At 58.0% G+C, this 5,450-nt stretch overlaps 1 long non-coding RNA gene across 1 annotated transcript in view; it reads right to left on the reverse strand.

The window, feature by feature from the left end:
* LOC115276788 overlaps nt 1–230 on the reverse strand; it is a 953-nt gene extending 723 nt beyond the window's left edge. Inside the window, exon 1 of the long non-coding RNA XR_003902090.1 lies at nt 147–230. This is a non-coding gene — a long non-coding RNA (uncharacterized LOC115276788). The remainder of the gene's footprint in view (nt 1–146) is intronic.
* Between the last annotated feature and the right edge of the window lie 5,220 nt (nt 231–5,450).

Below are 5,450 nucleotides of genomic sequence, written 5' to 3' on the forward strand. Positions count from 1 at the left end.
ACGCCCCCCCCCCCCCCCCCCCCCCCCCCCCCCCCCCCCCCCCCCCCCCCCCCCCCCCCCCCCCCCCCCCCCCCCCCCCCCCCCCCGCTCTCCTCCCTGCTCACGACCAGGAGCGCCCCACATGGACATCCTCTTCCGGTTCTTACAGGACTAGGGGCTCCTTCTCAATCTTGTGCAAGAGGACATGTAAACGGGCCTGGCACACGTCCGTGAGGGAAGGCGGGCACACTGTCCTCTCTGATGGCTATGGATTGGATGTTTGCTGTTGAAACCCGAACTCCCCACATGATGATCTCAGGAGGTGTGGCCTTTGGGAGGTGACTAGGGCACACCATGGGCTCAGTGTCCTTATACCAGAGGAGGAGACACAAGCCCTTTGTCTCTCCCCCACGTGAGGACACAGCGAGAGGACCGCCCCCGACCTGCCAACCAGGAAGAGCCAGCTTCTGAACGTCACGTGAGGGAGACACGGGCTGTGTTGTTGGAGCTGTGGCGATTTCAGCATTCCCTGCCACCGCGGCCGGAGCGAATCTAGTGGAGCCGGACCTCGCACTCCTTTACGTTGGTGTGGACGTGAACGAGCCCCACCTGCCCCCTGGAGTCAGAGACGTACTCTTAGCAAAGTCTCCCTTTCACATTTTGTGAATCTTGGTGATTCTTCCCTACAGATTTGTTACCCCTTATCTTAAAACCTTCCGCTATGGATGATTAGACATTAGACGTTTTTATTTGAGGCAGTGCTGTTACTGAGTCTGCTCCTGACTCACCGCGTGAAGCCACAGCCCAGTGCCGTCTTACACGCACGTCATCAGGCACCGCGTGTGCTGTGTGTGTGCATTTCTTCTTCCTTGGATCTGTCATTTATTCATGTATCCACTTAGCAGAATTTTTAAACATCTGCTCTGGGAAAAGTGTGCATTAAACACTGTGATAAAGGACACGAGTAAATGAGCTGTAGGCCCCGCCCTCTGTGCACCTAGGATCCATTAGGGAAGGTTCTAGAAAGGGAATACTCATCTAAAAATGTATGATAAGTACCCATGTATAAAACAGTGATAGGAGTGACTTCCACTACAATCTTAAATTCATCCACAAGCAGTAAAAAAAAATTCTATCCTTTGTCCCGGATTAAGTCTGAAGTCCTTGGTAAGTTATTTCACTTCTTGTTATCGCCTCCATGTTCGCCGTGCTGGCGTGCAGGGTGGGACTTCCTGTTTCAAGGCCTAGCAGAGTTCCACTGTGGACGTGCCAGTGTTGTGTACCTGTTCGTCACAGACCGACCGCTGGGTTCGCTCCGTGTCCCTCTTACTGTGATCAACACGGCACTGAACACGGGAGCAGCCGCCCCGATGACAGCAGTTCTGTTTCCTTAGAGTGACACCCAGACACGGGATTGCCGGATAATTCTGCTGGTAGGTTTTTGAGGAACCGCCCTACTCTTCCCGGAAGGCTGCACCGATTCTCACTTCCCCGACGCTGCGCCGGGGCTCCTCCCCCTCGCCGTCCTCACAGTCACCCGGGAGAGTAAGGCTGTTCTTGCCCATAACTTCGTTCCCTCCCAGGGTCCTGTGGAACTTCCCTGCGAGGCGCACGTTAGACGGAGGGCAGTGGTCAGTCCGGACGGCTGGCCTCGGGCCCGCCCTGTGTCGCCGGCGTTGGCGTGGACGGGGCGCCCCAGGGGCAGCGAAGCTCTGCGGGGCCCGGCCCGGCCCGTGCCTCGGCTCCGGGCCCTGTGACGTCCTTCCGTGCGTCGTGGGGTCTCCTTAGGACCGAGTCCCCTTCTGTCCTTAGCGTCACTTTTCCTCTGCCCCGTGTGTTACTCCGGTCTCCAGGACGGTCCGCCTGTTCCCGGTCTCTTTCACACATGCGCCCCCCTCCTGGGGGGGTGGCCGTTCCCGCCGGAGTGGGACCACACATGCACGCGTCCTGGACTGAGGACGCTGGTGCTTTGAAGTACCGTCTGCAATAGAGGATTTCAAAACAGAGCGAACGGAGAAGAGGCTTCTGCTGGGGACTGAGGCTGTGGACGCCTGTCCCCTCGGGTCCCGGAGACGCTGAGGCACATTTTGTTCTCTTGAGCGTTGACGCGCAGGAGGGATTCCATTTGGTGACGACAGAGAGAGCCCGCAGTGACCACTGGCCATTTCTCAAATAGGCCGTGATCTCATTTGTGTTCGTAAGTTGGTGAATCTCTAAAATTGTCTGTGTATAGAAGTGATTTTTACTCAAAGCAAAAAGGTGCTTGTAAGGTGGGCTGTTCCCCTTTCACAGCCGGGAGCGCGCAGGACGGCGGCTGTCCTGGTCCCTGCAGTGACTGAGCCCCTCGCCGTGGGGACGGGAACAGCCGAGCTCTCCTCCCTCTGCCGTGCTGAGGGCAGCAGAGCAGCAGCAGTTCAGCACTATTTTTTTTTTAATTTTTTTTTAATGTTTTATTTATTTTGGGTACAGAGAGAGATAGAGCATGAGAGGGGGAGGGTCAGAGAGAGAGGGAGACACAGAATCTGAAGCAGCTCCAGGCTCTGAGCTAGCTGTCAGCACAGAGCCCGACGCGGGGCTCGAACCCACGAACCTGAGATCTGACCTGAGCCGAAGCCGGAGGCTTAACCGACGGAGCCCCCCAGGCGCCCCAGCACTATTTTTAAAAAATAAACGGTTTAAAGTTTATAAACCTCTCAAATGGGCACTCGTGTGGGTCTGCCGAGTTATCCTGGAAACACGCTGATTTGGAATAATGTTTACCTAATTGGCGCCAGATGAATGAGGGGCTATTTGTCTAAAACTTGAATTTTTCTATGGTTTTCAGTATCTGTGAAACTCACTGTTAACCCGAATGTGTGACAGTCGCTGTGAGACGGAAGTGCCTCCTGGAAGCTGGCGGGTGGTCATTCCTGGCTTCACGGGGATCTTCCACGCCAGGCTCTGCCCTGTGCGTCGCTGAACTCCAGACCCTGGGAGGCCGTGTGCGTAACCGGCCGGGAGACCGCCAGGGCTGGCAGACGTTAATCACAGAGGTCAGGGGTCTGCGGCCCCATCCCGGGCTCAGCGGAAGCCAGCAGGGCGCTGAGCTGCTGGCCCGAGGCGGTCGCCGCAGGGCGCTCTGGTCCTGCCCGCCCCCCCCATGCGGCCCCGCGGCCGCGGGGTGCGGCGTGCACAGGGCTGTCCCTGCACACCTGCACGTCCGTTCCCACCTGGGCTTGGGGATGAAGGTGTGGACAGGAGGACCCCCGCAGTGCCGTGGGGTGCAGGAGACGGGGGGTCTGGGGCCCACAGGCATCGAGCCTGGAGCAGGGCAGCCACGCGGAGAGGAGAGGCATCTTGGCAGGATGAGCTGGCGCAGAGGTCAAGGTTGGAAAAGGGTGTAGCGATTCTGGAAGTGGGTCACAGAAGGAAAGACAGTGACAACCAAGGAAGGGTCAGATGTGTCAGGAGGGCGCAGCCGGCAGTGCCCACAATTCCAGACCTCAGTCCAGACGCACTTCCTGAAGGGCCTGCTGTGGTCACGTGGGAAGGGTCCCCAAGGGGGCTCCGCGCCGGCTTAGAGACCCCTGTGCCTGGGCAGACGCCGCACGGAGGGGGACGGGGCTCCTGGGGGTCGCGTGGGGCCAGGGCCTGTGCTCTCTGGCCACGGACTAGTGGTTTCCTGACTCTGAATACGATGTCACGTTTTTACACCAGTGGGAAACTTGACTCGTCGAGGACCTTTGGCTAAGAGTGTCCCCTCCGTTCTTGGAAATGACCACGGAACCTCTCTGCTGGGAGGTTGTCCCTCTGTTCTATTCTCAGCGTGCCGTTCCGTCGGACCACGAGCTCCACCGGCTCCGACTCAGACGCGTGGGTCCCGCGCCCAGGCCCCCCCGCCGCTCTCCTCCGCGGGATAGAAGCGGGGGTGATGGCCGCCCAGTGTCTCCCCCGTGGGCCGTCACTCGGCTGCTGTGATCCCCGATTCGCCCATTCGTTCCTCAGAACTCACCAGGCGCGGGCGTGCCCACACACACACACCCCTGTACCGTCTTTCCCCGCTGGTGCCTCCCCCACGTCCTCGCGTCTCCGTGACCATTAGTTTGTGTTTATCCTTCACCAGACACGTAAGGCCCTTCTTGATTGGGATTATCGCTTGATTACAGCGAGGTCTCGTGTGCACTTACTTTTGAAAGTACCACACAAGGTCCCCAAGTCACCTTTCATCTGCCGTTCCCCATCTGTGCGGCCCTCTCTCCCCCTCGTCCCCCCCGGCGTGGCCTCCAGTGACCAATGTGGGTGCACGTCCAGCTGGGGGAAAGTGGAGGAAACCCCGACGCCTCCGGCCTCCCTGTGGCACGTTCGCGGCTACAAGCCCTTCAGACCGAGTGCACCCAGCACCGAGGTTCCGCGGCTCAGCACGTGCACCACGCCGTCGGCTGCCGCCCCCCAGGCTGCTCCTCCCGGGGGGCGGTGTTTCCGGAGTGGCCCCCTGGCCAAGCTCCACGAGCTTCCGTCCCGGCCCGCCCCCCGCCCCACATCTTTGAACTCTCCAAAGACAGCTTGAAAATCAGAACGCCACTTCTAATCTTATTTTCTGCGTCTGAAGTGGGCTTTATTAGTGCCCACTTCTTTTTATTATTGTCAGTGTTGGATTAGTGAATTCCAAACTAGCTTAGGCACATTGCTTAGTGACCTTTCTCTTCTCTGCATTTTTTAGAAGAAATCAACAAAAGACAACAATAGTAACCTTTCTGTGTTCATTATCATAAGCTGCACTGACCTTAAGAAACAGTCGGGCAGCCTCGGTCCGGCCCTTTCCGGCAGCCTGGACGCAGACCGGCTTCCTCCGGTTGGAAACTCTGTGGTCTGAGGAGGGAAGGAAGGGACACATTCTCACCCCTGCTCCATCTCTTGGTGGGGCTGTTAGCGGCACGCTGTGTGCTCCGAGGGGCTTCAAAACCGTCGCAGCAAGAATGGAAGTGAGCGTCTTAGAGATAAAATTTGGTCAAGTGGAGGGGGACACTTCTAGCCCGCTCTTTGAAAGGGACCACAGAGTCACGGACACGAAGTGTACATTTATTTGCCCGGAGGACATGGTTTTTACAACCTCTGGGAATCAAATACTGCCATGAATTTTTAACACTGAAAACAGACTCAGGGAGAGCAAAGGAAGGGGATAAGTCTTCCCCGAACAAGGGTGCGGGATTGTGCGATCCTGAAGGCAGACTGTCGGCCCAGTGATAGGAGCCGCCTGCTTGTTACCTCAGAGAACCCACAGTGAGACCCAAGGTGGATTTTTTAAATTCCTTTGTGTGTGTGCGAAATAAGGTGTCATTCACGGCAAAGAAGTGCACGCGACCCTTTCCAGATCGGTGTTGGGTCGTCTACGCCTGGTCCTAAGAGACACGCGCGTGTGTGGACGCAGAGGGGCGGCAGGACGCCGAGCGTGGGGCACGGCTCCGCGGGGGCCGTTCTGCGTGCGCCTTCCG

Source organism: Suricata suricatta, chromosome 2, assembly GCF_006229205.1.
Source record: "Suricata suricatta isolate VVHF042 chromosome 2, meerkat_22Aug2017_6uvM2_HiC, whole genome shotgun sequence".
NCBI classification, from domain to species: Eukaryota; Metazoa; Chordata; class Mammalia; order Carnivora; family Herpestidae; genus Suricata; species Suricata suricatta.